This window comes from Euleptes europaea, chromosome 15, assembly GCF_029931775.1.
Source record: "Euleptes europaea isolate rEulEur1 chromosome 15, rEulEur1.hap1, whole genome shotgun sequence".
NCBI classification, from domain to species: Eukaryota; Metazoa; Chordata; class Lepidosauria; order Squamata; family Sphaerodactylidae; genus Euleptes; species Euleptes europaea.
Window position 1 is genome coordinate 57887966 of NC_079326.1, and position 13938 is coordinate 57901903.

Consider the following 13938-nt stretch of genomic DNA (forward strand, 5'->3'; position numbering starts at 1 on the left):
AAAGTCCAAGCAGGTAAATGCATAAGTTACTATAAAACCAATCTAAAAAGCTCCCACCTGTGAACACCCCCCCCCTGCTCCCTGAGCTGTTGCAGAGACTTAATCCAGCTCTGCCTCATTTTAATTGCTAGCCAGGCAAATCGGGTCACTCTGTTAGTTAAGTTCTCTATCGTGTCTGATAATAAATTCTTAAGATGTTCAAAATATTGTCAAAATATGTTCAAAATATTGTCTTAAGATGTTGTTTCCTCAAAACATCTAGGACATTCTGTGAGGAATGGAATCAGTGATCTCGTGTGCATATGATCGTATAGTTTGCATCCGCATAACACATGTTCAGAGGTTTCAGTGCAGCAAAATCCCAAATGGGGTTAATCCGGGCTGCTTTTTAATATTTTTGGACAGGGATGGGGTTGTGACTGTCGTCCCCCTCTCTAAGTTCCTGGAGCCCCTGGCCCCAGGGCCTCTAAAAACAACTCTTAACATCCTTTTTGAACTTGTCTCCTGCCTTTCACCCCAATGGGAACCCAAAGGAGTTGACATCATTTTCCTCGCCTCCCTTTTAGCCTCACGACAACCCTGTGAGGTAGGCCAGGCTGAGAGAGAGAGTGTGGCTGGCCCAAGGTCACCCGGCAAGCTTCCAGAGGCATCATTTTCCTTGCCCCCTTTCATCCTCACAACAACCCTGTGAGGTAGGCCAGGCTGAGAGAGAGAGTGTGGCTGGCCCAAGGTCACCCGGCAAGCTTCCAGAGGCATCATTTTCCTTGCCCCCTTTCATCCTCACAACAACCCTGTGAGGTAGGCCAGGCTGAGAGAGAGAGTGTGGCTGGCCCAAGGTCACCCGGCAAGCTTCCAGAGGCATCATTTTCCTTGCCCGCTTTCATCCTCACAACAACCCTGTGAGGTAGGCCAGGCTGAGAGAGAGTGTGGCTGGCCCAAGGTCACCCGGCAAGCTTCCAGAGGCATCATTTTCCTTGCCCCCTTTCATCCTCACAACAACCCTGTGAGGTAGTCCAGGCTGAGAGAGGGTGTGGCTGGCCCAAGGTCACCCGGCAAGCTTCCAGTGTGGTGTAATGATTAAGAGTATTGGACTAGTATCTGGAAGACCTGGGCTTGAATCCCCACTTGTGCCATGGAAGCTCGCTGGGTGACTTTGGACCAGTCAGACACTCTCAGCCTCGCCTGCCTCACACGGTTGTGGTGAGATAAAATGGAGGAGAGGAGAACAATGTAAGCCACGATGAGTCCCACTGGGGAGAAAGGTGGGGTAGAAATTAGTTAAATAATTAAATTTCAAACTTTCCCACACACAACTGCACCATTTACCCTCCATAGTTATTTCCTCACACTCACTATTCTCCCACACACACACACACACACATACTATGTGCAGGCTTAACAATATATATTGGTAGTAAGTATTCTGTGTGTGTGTGTGTGTAAAGTACTGTCAAGTCGCAGCCGACTTATGGCGACCCCTTTTTTGGGGGGGTTTCATGGCAAGAGACTAACAGAGGTGGTTTGCCAGTGCCTGCCTCTGCACAGCAACCCTGGACTTCCTTGGTGGTCTCTCATCCAAATACTAACCAGGGCCCACCCTGCTTAGCTTCCGAGATCTGACGAGATCAGGCTAGCCTGGGCCATCCAGGTCAGGGAATAAGTATTCTACTCCACATTTATTTCCAATTTGTATTTACAAGTAGTGACAATGTCACCCACTGGTCACCCATCTGCACCTACACTGTGGGTCAAAAAGAACACAAGCTTTCCTGCCTTAATATCTTCCGGTTCTATCTGTTAGCCAGAAGGACAAATTCCATTTGTCCTTCTGTTAGTAACTTTAAATCTGTGGTCTTAAAACTTATTTCCCCTCACCCTTTCCTATGCCTTGTAGTGCTAGACAACAATTATAACTAAGGTAATAGTGTCCCTTAGTCAGCATATAATTCCTGTAATGTTGCCCCGCACACCCATATTCTTCTTTGTGAGAGTAGGCAGTCCATTAATTTGAAGGTACCAGCACATTATGGAATGCTTTAGGGGAAGGCACCTTATATCTGCAAGACAAAACACAGATGACAGGATGCAGGGAGGGGAATTAAATCTGATGCTTCGGTTAGTGTGAGAATGAACAATTCTATATTTTCATATTGTACCAGCAACAGTGCTGTTCATATTTGATATTATGAGTGGATGAACATGCTAGGCGGCAAACCATGCGTGACTGCACCATCCGAGTCTATGAAGACAAGTCACAAGCGGGAAGCATAGAGTATATGTTTTAAAGTACCATTTGGAAGAACGTTTTGAATGAAGGAGAACATATATGCTGTGTGAAATCACAAACAGCAACATCTGCTTCGTGGTCTCGCACATTCATCTGTATGACACCCGTGCCAGCACATTCACTGCTAACATTTGTCCTTCTCCCAGTTGCTGCTGTCTTGGAGTTATTAAAACCTACTTGGCCACGTTCAGGGACACCAGGTACATCAGCCGGGTAGTAGCTCATCTCAGTGCTGTATAATTTCTACTAAAGGGCAATACAGGTGTGATTTGGGAGCTCCACATCAGGAGCTCTTGACATTCATTTGGTTTGGTCCTAAAAGTCCACCTAAACTCCCCCTTCTACCCTAATGCCGGCACTCCCAGCCTCACCACTGTGCCTGCAAAAGAAATGGTTATTCATATCGCCTTCTCCGTAGCCTGTGCAGCTCAACTGCATTGCTAGTGGTGTATTTTCTGTCTCTACCCACAGCCTTGTGTAGAAGAGACTAATGTTTATTTGCAATGTGTGGAAAGAGGATTCCCCCCTCACCTTCCACCCCCCCATCTTCTCCCTGTTGCTGCTGTCACTCACTCCGAGAAACTGGCCGGCCAGGGATATGCACGCTCCACTCTCAGAAGCTGTGGAGATACCCCTTGACACCCGCATGTACCCTAAAGTACAGGTGGAAAGAGAAGGACTCACTCACCTCTACACAGTGAGAATTGCTAGATCTTGGTCTGCCAGGAGCAAGAAGAGCGTCTACTTCCCAAACTTGGAGGGAGCAGCAGTCATCAGCATCTGTCTCTTGGAAGTACTATTCATCCCCCCCCCCTGCTGTTTGCTTTCCACTTCAACACATTTCTCCTCCCCCTTCCTGGGTATCATTTTGCCAACAATCCCCCAACATATGCGCACACATACATGCCACCGGTTCTACCCTACAGGAATAGAAGTGAGGAGAAGGCATAGGGTGGATGATTTTAAAGCGGCAATATTGGGCATACCTAAAACAGGACATTGCAGAGCTTGAGAAGGTGCAGAAAAGAGCAACCAAAATGATCAGGGGGCTGGAGCAACCGCCCTATGAGGAGCGGTTAAAATGCTTGGGGCTGTTGAGCCTGAAAAGAAGGCGGTTAAGGGGAGACATGATAGAGGTCTATAAAATTATGCATGGTATGGAGAGAGGGGACAGGGAGAAGCTTTTCTCCCTCTTGCATAATACTAGAATGTGGGGTCATCTGCTGAAGCTGGAGGGTGAGAGATTCAAAAGAGATAAAAGGAAGTATTTCTTCACACAACACATAGTTAAATTGTGGAACTCCCTGCCCCAGGATGTGGTGATGGCTGCCATCTTGGAAGGTTTTAATAGGGGAGTGGACATGGTCATGGAGGAGAGGGCTATCCATGGCTACTAGTCAAAATGGATGCTAGTCGTGATGCACACCTATTCTCTCTAGTATCAGAGGAGCATGCCTATTATTTTGGGTGTGGTGGAACACAGGCAGGATGGTGCTGCTGCAGCCGTCTTGTTTGCGGGCTTCCTAGAGACACCTGGTTGGCCACTGTGTGAACAGATTGCCGGACTTGATGGGCCTTTGGCCTGATCCAGCAGGGCCTTTCTTATGTTCTTATGGGCAGAACTTTACTGGGGAGGGGGGTCAGAAGAAGAATGTCAGAGCCTCTTTGGATCACACCCATCAAAGCCCGCTTTGAGGTCCAGGGAGAGGGAATAGATTAAAATATACTTCATCCTGTTTTTGGGAGGCAGCACCGTAACCAGCCAAATACATTTTTTTGTCAACCTTGTAAACTTTTATCATCCACTGAATTGTTTTTAAGATGGATTCCAGGAAGATAGTTTCTGCGGGTAGCTGTGTTGGTCTGCAGTAGAATAGCTAGAGTCTGGACTCGAATCTAACTATTTATAGTAGCAAATATTTCACACGGATACAAATAACGTTACCCTTAATCTGACATCCATTTACATTAAAACTGGTTTCCATTTAGGTACCTATTTACTTCATTTCTACCTAGCCTTTTCTCCCCAAAGCAGCTGACGTCGTTCTCCTCTACTCCACTTTATCCTCACAACAACCCTGTGTAGTAGGCTGGGAGGAGAGCGTGTTACTGGCCCAAGGTCACCTGGCAAGCGACAAGGATGAGACCCAAGCCCTGCGAGGAAAGGCTGAGGGGCCTGGGAATGTTCAGTCTGAAGAAGAGGAGGTTGAGAGGGGACAAGATTACTCTCTTGAAGTATTTGAAGGGCTGACACTTAGAGGAGGGCAGGGAGCTGTTCCTGTTGGCAGCAGAGGAGAGAACTTCACAATAATGGGTTTAAATTACAGGCGGAAAGGAACTTTTCACTCGTTATTGTGCTTCCAAAATAAAAATTCAAGTCTGTGTATGTGCTGGTGGAAAGGGCTGTCAAGTCGCAGCCGATGTATGGGGTTTTCAAGAGAGGAACAGAGGTGGTTTGCCATTGCCTGCCTCTGTGTAGTGACCCTGGACTCCCATAGTGGTCTCCTGTCCAAGTACTAACCAGGGCTGACCCTGCTTAGCTTCCAAGACTGGTAGATGAGATTGGTAGGGTTGCCAACCTCCAGGTAGTGGCTGGAGATCTCCTGCTATTACAACTGATCTCCAGGCAATGGAGGTCAGTTCACCTGGAGAAAATGGCTGCTTGGGAAGATAAACTCTATGGCATTATACCCCATTGAAGTCCCCTCCCCAAACCCCATCTTCCTCAGGCTCCACACCCAACATCTCCAGGTAGTTCCCAACCCAGAGCTGGCAACCCTAGAGATTGGGCTTGCTGGGTCTATCCGGATCTGGACATGTGTAGGTAATAGGTAGTATTTCTTATTTGTGGGCACTCTTGGAGATGTGACAACATGCCTTAATCTCTTCCTTGAAGATCATGGTAACTTTACAGTGGTTTTTTTTAAAAAAAAAAAAACCCTATTTTCTAATTCCATAATAAGAGTGATCTCATCTGGCTACTGTAGGAAATGAAAGCTGCAGGCTTTGGCCATTCCGTAGGAGCAATAGTATGCATCCTGCCTGGTTGTTTTGCAAATTGACTCTAGAGGGTGGTCTTGTTCCTGAAACATCTCTTTTCCTTCTTCCATCTGTTCTCAGCATGATTTGAAGCTATTGCTCACTTGCTCTCAAATCAGTCCTCTACAACTTTCAAAGATTATATCAAGGTGCCCCCCCATTAATAAACACAGCCCTGGTTTCTTGCATCTTGTGATGGAATGTGAAATGGCAAAACGTTTTCACCCATGACATTAACAGTGCCATCCTACAGTTTGCTGAGAGTAAGCCCCATTGAATAGACTTGAGTAGGAGTCTGAGTAGACCCGCTTAGGATTGGTCTCTTTAAGTCTTTTTTGTGGGGAGGACTTCTCACTGTAATATTTTGCAAGTGTAACTGGCTATAATGCATATTTGATAGAAAGATGGCTTTCTTCTTGTTTCTATATTGAATTGTGTATGTGTTAAGTGCTGTCAAGTCGATTCCAACTCCTGGCGACCCTATGAATCAGTGTCCTCCAAAAAATCCTATCTTTGACAGCCTTGCTCAGGTCTTGCAAATTGAGGGCTGTGGTTTCCTTTATTGAGTCAGTCCATCTCTTGTTGGGTCTTCCTCTTTTCCTGCTGCCCTCAATTTTTCCTAGCATGATTGTCTTTTCCAGTGACTCTTTTCTTCTCATAATGTGACCAAAGTACGATAGCCTCAGTTTAGTCATTTTAGCTTCTGGGGTCATAGAATCATAGAGTTGGAAGGGACCACCAGGGTCAAGTCCAACCCCCTGCACAATGCAGGAAATTCACAACTACCTCCCCACCACACCTGGTAACCAGAAGATGGCCAGTTCAGGCTTGATTTGATCTATAACCCACTGATATTTTGTTTGGGCAGTCCAGGGTATCCGTAACACTCTCCTCCAACACTATATTGCGTTAACAGCATATTTCACATACACACTGAGGGTACAATTAAGCCAAGGTGTTAAATCTCACTGGAATTAAAGGAAGGAGTTGAGGGCGTGAATTACAACCAGTCAGACTTAAGAGTGTTGGACCTTGGCTGGGTTGTGCCCAAGGAGTGTATGAAGGGGCACTTTTAGTATCAGGTGCAAAAATAACCACTATCACGGCTTTCCTTACTCGGTTTTTGCCTGTGAATGTCTCAAGGAGGGAAAAATTAAATGTTCAGCTGTAGTCATGTAACACTGAACAAACGGGTCATGGTTTCCATAATGTCTCTGTTAATATAGGACATCATTGGCTTCTGATAAAGTCATTAACTGACGTATACCCGTTTGATTTGATGGGGAATGATACTGTCCAGCTTAACAGTCTGGTGGTGGAAACTGTCATCAAGTCACAGCCAATTTACAGCGACCCCATAAAGCTTTCAAGGCAAGAGACTAACAGGGGTGGTTTGCCGTTGCCTTCCTCTGCATAGCAACCTTGGACTTCCTTGTTGGACTCCCACCCAAGTACTAACCAGGGCTGACCCTGCTTAGCTTCTGAGATCTGATGAGATCGGGCTAGCCTGGGCCATCCGGGTCAGGGCTTGGTAAAACAGCATTGTCCCAAATCACACAAACACACACACATTTCTTCTTCGATCTGTTTTTCACTTGGAGAAGTTGGACACAACTTTGCCTATACCGGGAATCAAAGCTGCCTTTCAAGATCTGATTGACTTTTGGATTATTGAACATCTGCCTCAACTGAAGAGAACCCAGCATATTGGGATTGACGTTGATCATATTCTATCTGTCTAGTCTGCTTTTATCCCAATCTTGCTCCAAACATTTAATGGCAGTGTTGCAGAAAACCGGGGTTCGTGGGGGGAGAGAGCAGGAAACGCTGTTCTCCTCTCCCTCATTTTATCCTCACAACAACTCTGAGAGGCAGGTTAGGCTGAGAATGTGTGTGTGACTGGCCCAAGGTCACCCAGCAAACTTCCGTGACACAAATGGGGCTTCAGACCTGGGTGTCCCAGATCTAAGTTTGATACCCTAACCCAGGGGTCCCCAATGTGGTGCCCATGGGTGCCGTAGTGACCACCAACACCTTTTGTAGTGCCCGCCAAGTGTTTTTAAGAAGTGAGTGGAGCCAGGTAGGGCCTTTGCCCAGCAAGGCTTCTGATTGACTGTTGGAGATTTGATTGGCTGTGCAGATTTTTTAAAATGTTGCTTTGGCAGCAGCTGCCACCACAACACAAGGATCTGCACCGTGTTAGTGAATTCAAGCTGTGGCAATATTTTGTGGTTGGCCCCGCCTCCTTTGGCAGCCATTTTGTGGCAGCCATTTTGTTGCTGCACCCACCATGCTGTGTCAGAATTCCAAATGCGATGGCAGGCTCAAAACGGTTAGGGACCCCTGCCCTGACCAATACATCACACGGCCTTGGTTACTAACTCCCCTCCCCAATTTCCCAGACTTTCCAAACTGAATGTCATGTCTAAAGAATGGTGCTGCTACAAAGAGATTCTTCCAATTTCATTTAGCCTGGGAAATAGTGTCTGTTCTTGCTGGGAAACCTCCTTATAAGAACATAAGAAAGGCCTTGCTGGATCAGACCAAGGCCCATCAAGTCCAGCAGTCTTGTTGGTTCACACCGTGGCCAACCAGGTGCCTCTAGGAAGCCCACAAGCAAAACAACTGCAGCAGCACCATCCTGCCTGCGTTCCACAGCACCTCATATAATGGGCATGCTCCTCTGATCCTGGAGAGAACAGGCATGCATCATGACTAGTATCCATTTTGACTAGTAGCCATGGATAGCCCTCTCCTCCATGAATATGTCCACCCCCCTCTTAAAGCCCTCCAAGCTGGCAGCCATCACCACATCCTGGGGCAGGGAGTTACACAATTTAACTATGCATTGTGTGAAGAAATACTTCCTTTTATCTGTTTTGAATCTCTCACCCTCCAGTTTCAGCAGATGACCCCGTGTTCTAGTATTATGGGAGAGGGAGAAAAACTTCTCCCTGTCCACTCTTTTCTGGCCTGCAGAACAACCTCTCCAGCATGGTGTAGTGGTTAAGAGCAGTGGTTTGGAGCAGCGGAGTCTGATGTGGAGAACCGGGTTTGATTCCTCACTCCTCCACATGAGCGGTGGATGCTAATCTGGTGAACTGGATTTGTTTCCCCACTCCTACACATGAAACCAGCTGGGTGACCTTGGGCTAGTCGCAGCTCTCTCACCCTCACCTACCTCACAGGGTGTCTGTTGTGAGGAGGGGGAGGGAAGGTGATTGTAAGCCGGTTTGAGTCTCCCTTAAGTGGTAGAGAAAGTCGGCATATAAAAACCAGCTCTTCTTCTTCCTGCCCTGCTCTTTGCTCACCAGAGTCAATCGTCCTGCAAATGGGTCTGGCAACTGCCCGTTCGCGCGCCTTCTATGTGGTGGCTCCCACCTTGTGGATCGGCCTGCCCGAGGTGGTCAGGAAGCAGGGTTGTCAGCTCTGGGTTGGGGAATTCCTGGAAATGTATGGGGCGGGGTTGAGCCTGGGGAGGGCAGGGTTTAGGAAGGGGAGGGACCTCAGCGGGGTATGATGACATAGAGTCTACCTTCCAAAGTCACCATTTTCTCCCAGGGAACCGATCTCTGACTTCTGGAGAACAGTTGTAATCCTAGGAGATTTCCAGGCCCTACCTGGAGGTTGGCAACCCTATTGGGAAGGCCCCACACTTCTATTGTTTTGTAGAATATGAAAAACAAATGTTCAGGAGGGGTGAAAACTGTAATATAACATGACAACACAGGAGCTTGCTTTTATATGGGAATAGAATTGTAGTCGAGTGCAATTTTATTTTACAGCACTCTCTTCTACCTTCATAACCCACTTTCTGCACTATGGTATGTCAATGCCTTAGGCAGGTTTTTCTTTTGCTTGTTTATGTACATTGTTTTCCAGTCTTGTAATATAAGAGGGAAGGCATATCTCTGCAACAGAAGGGGGTAGAGACTTACCAGAACTGACAGATTGAAATTAAATCAAAAGAGTTTTTGGCTAAACATTAGGAAGAATTTTCTGACAGTTAGAGCGGTTCCTCAGTGGAACAGGCTTCCTCGGGAGGTGGTAAGCTCTCCTTCCCTGGAGGTTTTTAAGAAGAGGTTAGATGGCCATCTGTCAGCAAGGCGAATCCTGTGAACTTAGGCAGATCATGAGAGGGAGGGCAGGAAGGGTTGCGTCAGTGCTTGGCTCTCGTGGCCCTTTCTTACATGCCCAGGGTAGTGCCGATCGCCACTTTGGGGTCAGGAAGCACTTTCCCTCCAGGCCAGATTGGCCAGGGATCTTGGAGAGTCCCCCTGCATCTTATAGGCATGGAGTAGGGGTCACTGAAGGTGTGTGTGTGGGGAGGGGGGAGGTAGTTGTGCATTTCCTGCATTGTGCAGGGAGTTGGACTAGATGACCCTGGTGGTCCCTTCCAACTCTATGAGTCTATGATTCTACTTTTTTTTAAAGTGTGAAAGCTAAGCATCCAGAGAATGTGGTACATGTATTGTTATAATGCTATAGCAGTATGACATTCAATAGTCATTGGTTCTTGAAAGCCTTCGACAATAATTCAATAGTCAATTTTAAAGTGGGGGGGGGAAGCCCCAGGAGTGCTGGTGAGGGGGTTGGGGGCTTCCAGGGGACTGAAGGAGGGAGGTGGTAGGGAGATCTGCCCCATGGAAGCCCCACTGCTCTGCTCTGTATTGCCAGCGGCACCAGCAATGGGGAAGCCACAGAGGAGAGAGCTATCTCTTGAAAAACAGTTTTGCGGTTAGAGATGGCAATTTATGATTCAAAAGAAACAAAAATAAATCTCTGATTTCACAACAATAAACATCTATTAGTTTGTATGTTGTCCAAAGACCTGTGGCTTGAATCCAGGCACTCATCCAACACCGGTTTTAGGAAAGGGAATAGAAGGAGACACCTCTTGAAAACCACAGACAGGAAAACACCATCAGGACACAGCAAGAGCCCTTGGGAAGATTTTCTGGTTTAAGAGATCCAACTTCTCACCATCGTGGCATTCGAGACAGTGGATAACCTGAGTTAGAATCTGCTGAAATGACAATAAAATTATCAGCAAATACAGAGACACACAAAAAGCTAAACAGCAGAAAATGAGTCAGAAACAGAACAGAGTTCCCCCCCCCCTCGTAGGCTAATATGGGAAGCACAAGGTTTTAACGCATAGTTAAATTGTGGAACTCCCTGCCCCAGGATGTGGTGATGGCTGCCAACTTGGAAGGCTGGAAGAGGGGAGTGGCCATGTTCGTGGAGGATAGGGCTATCCATGACTACTAGTCAATGATGGTGCCAATAAAGGTGACTGAAACTGAACTGACTACTAGTCAAATGGATATACTCATGATGCATACCAATTCTTTCCAGTATCAGAGGAGCATGCCTATTAGGTGCTGTGGAACACAGGCAGGATAATGCTGCTGCAGCCGTCTTGTTTGTGGGCTTCCTAGAGGCACCTGGTTTATTTATGGTAGACATTTATTGAGTCCTCATGGGGGAGAGAATAAACAGAGTAAAAAATAGTTTCCCTAATATCCCAGTTCCATGTTGATTTATGGTAGAAGTCCTCATGATAACTCCAGAAGTTGCTATCAGTTTCTGCTCATGTGAGGATGATTTAGTAAATACACAGCTCTGTGGGTTTGTTCTCTTCCCAGTCGATGAGGAGAAAAAAACTTCTGAAGGTGGTTGTGAATTCTTGGTTAGAAATCAGGTGGTACGTACCAAATTGCAAGAAACGCCGGGGTGGGGGTGGCGGCAGCGTGGGAAAACGTTTATTGTTTGTTATTGTCATTATTAGCGTTTGTTATATTTTAACAACACTTATTACACTTTACCTTCACTTCAGTGGTTCTTTATTATGGTGGTGTAAACCACCAAGGACTTTTTAAAGTGGAAGGGTTGCCATTTCTGCAGTCTGGAGGTCAGTTGTAATTCTAGGAGATCTCCAGCCCCCCCCCCCCCCCACCTTCACCAGGAGGCTGGCAATCCCGGATACCATAGATGTATTTCTGGAAACGATGAATGACAAGAGGTGCATGAGGGTTGCCATCCTGGGGGGTGGAGGGCTGGAGATCTCCCTGAATCACAATTGATCTCCAGTCTATAGAAATGCCCCCCCCGGGGGGGGGGGGGAAAGGCAGCTTCCAAAGGGCAAACTCTATGGTATATCATAGTAGAAAAGGGCAACAGTCCAGTAGCACCTTAAAGACTAACAAGAATATTTTCTGGTAGGGTATGAGCTTTTGTGAGCCACAGCTCACTTCTTCAGATACCTACAGCAGACAGACTAACACAGCTACCCACTGTGAATTATCTATGGTATGCCATTAGGGTTGCCAGATCCCTCTTTGCCCCCGGCAGGAGGTTTTCGGGGTGGAGCCTGAGGAGGGTAGGGTTTGCGGAGGGGAGGGACTTCAATGCCATCGAGTCCAAAGTGGCCATTTTCTCCAGGGGAACTGACCTCAGTCGCCTGGAGATCAGTGGTAACAGCCGGAGATCTCCAGCTAGTCCCTGGAGGCTGGCAACCCTAATTATTTACTCTTATTCCTAGATCCTAGGTGGAAACCGCTTTCCAAACCCCGTTCTCCACCGGCACCGTCCATCCCAGACCTCCAGCAATTTCCCAGCCGGGGAATGTCGATTTTAAATCTTGGTATAGATTTGTTTTCAAGGTCTTTCCTGCGCCTCCGTGCGCGCGGGCGACCTAAATTTCGATTTCAAATCTTGATTGTAGGGCGAAAACGCACGGTCGCTTTATCCTCCTTTAGCCCCTGTTTGAGCCAGGGTCGAACACACATTAAGCGGAACGCACGTGCTCGATCCTGGCTGAAACAGGGGTTAAAGGAGGATAAAGGGACCGTGCGTTTTCGCCCCTAGGTTTTCAATGCCTTTCCTGCGCCTCCGTGCGCGCGCGCACGGAGGCGCAGGAAAGACATTGAAAACAACTCCTATCATTTATTCATGGAAGGTTTTGCATTGGGTTTGCCACTCTTTAGATGCACTTTTCCCCCATCCCTATTCTCAAAACTCAACAATAAGCCGCCATGCAGAGCTTTGAGAATTCAGATGGGGAAAACGGGCATCTACAGAGCGACCAATCCAATGCAAAACCTTCCATGAATAAATGGCCTTGAAGATTTAAAATCGGAATTGAGGTTGCCAACCCCAGGCTGGGGAACTTGCTGGAGGTCTGGGGTGGAGAGGGGGGGGGGTCTGGAAAGCGGTTTCCACCCAGAATCTAGGAACCGGAGTACCTAATTCGGGTTCGTCCAGGCGGCGCGCCCCGCCAGGGAAGGCGGCTGCTGCTACTGCTGCACCGTCCCCAGGGGACCAGTCAATAAGGAAGAGCCGCCAGCCCAGCCGAAGGGGCGTTCCAGCAGGACCCTCCCCACTGACCCACCGACCCCCCCACCTAGGCACCCCCCACCCCTCGCGCGCCAGGCGGCTCTGTGCGCCGGGGACGAGTGGGGGGCTCCCCTCGGGGCGGGGAAGGGTCCGGCGGAGATGCCCCCCGCCCCACGCGGGGCTGCCCACCGAGGGGGGGCAGGAGGAGGGGGAGGGGGCTCCTGCGGTGAGTGGGTGGGTCGGTGGGCGGGCGCGTCGGAGCGGCTCCGCCCGTCTCCAGTGGGCAGCGCCGCTCGCCGGGGGCCGCTGCAGCCTTGGGCGCCGCGCCCGGCCGCTGGCTCGCTGGCTGGCTGGCTGGCAGGGGCCGATGGCGGAGGGCAGGGAGCCCCCCGGGCGCGGGACCCCCGCCCACGAGGAGCCCGAGGCGTCCCCGGAGCCCGGGCGCAGGCGGGAGCGCCGCAGCGGACTCTCCGTCTCCACCGCCGCCGACCCGGAGGCCGGGCTGCTGGAAGCCGCCCGCGCCGCCCCGCGCCGCAGCAGCATCATCAAGGTGAGCGTCTCCGCACCCGCGTCCGCCCGGCCACACCTGCGTGGAGGAGGAGGGGGGGGATCCCGCCGCTCGGGGGCCCGGGCCGGGAGGTGCTCAGGCGTGCACGCGTCCCCGAAGGAGTAGGGGGTCGCTGGGGAGGTCGTTGGGACTTCCCCGCAGTGGGTCGGGCTAGAGGACCCCGGGGGTCCCCTCCAACTCTGTGGCCGCTTCCGCACGGGAGGCTTGCCCTGGGATGCGCATTTCCCCCCCGTCCAGACCCTCGAAACTCTGCAGGGGGGCTTACGGTTGAGTTTTGAGAACTCGGATGGGGGGAAATGTGCATCTGCGGAGCAAACCCCAGGCCCAACCTCCCGGGCATAAACGGCCTAGGAGTCTATGGGCTCTTTTGCACGTGCCAAATAAGGCACTCTCTTCGGTGCGCTTTGTAACTGGGTTTGACCGTATGAAACGGCAAAATCCGCTTGTGAAACGATCATGACTGTGGATGGGAAGTGCATGATTCAGTATGCATGAAAGCGTCGTATTACAGGCCATTTCTGCACGTTTTGCCTTGGATTTGCCGCTCTCCAGAGGCACATTTCCCCAATCCCAATGCTCAAAACTCTGCAGGGGGGGCTTATTGGTGAGTTTTGAGAATTCACATGAGAAAAATGTGCCTCTGGAGAGTGGCAAATCCAAGGCAAAACCTCCCGTGCATAAAACGATTCTATGACCGATGCCACTA

The 13938-nt window shown here is 49.3% G+C and overlaps 1 protein-coding gene across 1 annotated transcript in view; it reads left to right on the top strand.

The window, feature by feature from the left end:
- The first annotated feature begins 13134 nt into the window (after window positions 1-13134).
- The window catches only part of PLCL1 (phospholipase C like 1 (inactive)), a 177694-nt gene continuing 176890 nt past the window's right edge, over window positions 13135-13938 (top strand). Inside the window, exon 1 of the mRNA XM_056861579.1 lies at window positions 13135-13214. The gene's annotated coding sequence lies outside the window, so the exon portion shown is untranslated. The remainder of the gene's footprint in view (window positions 13215-13938) is intronic.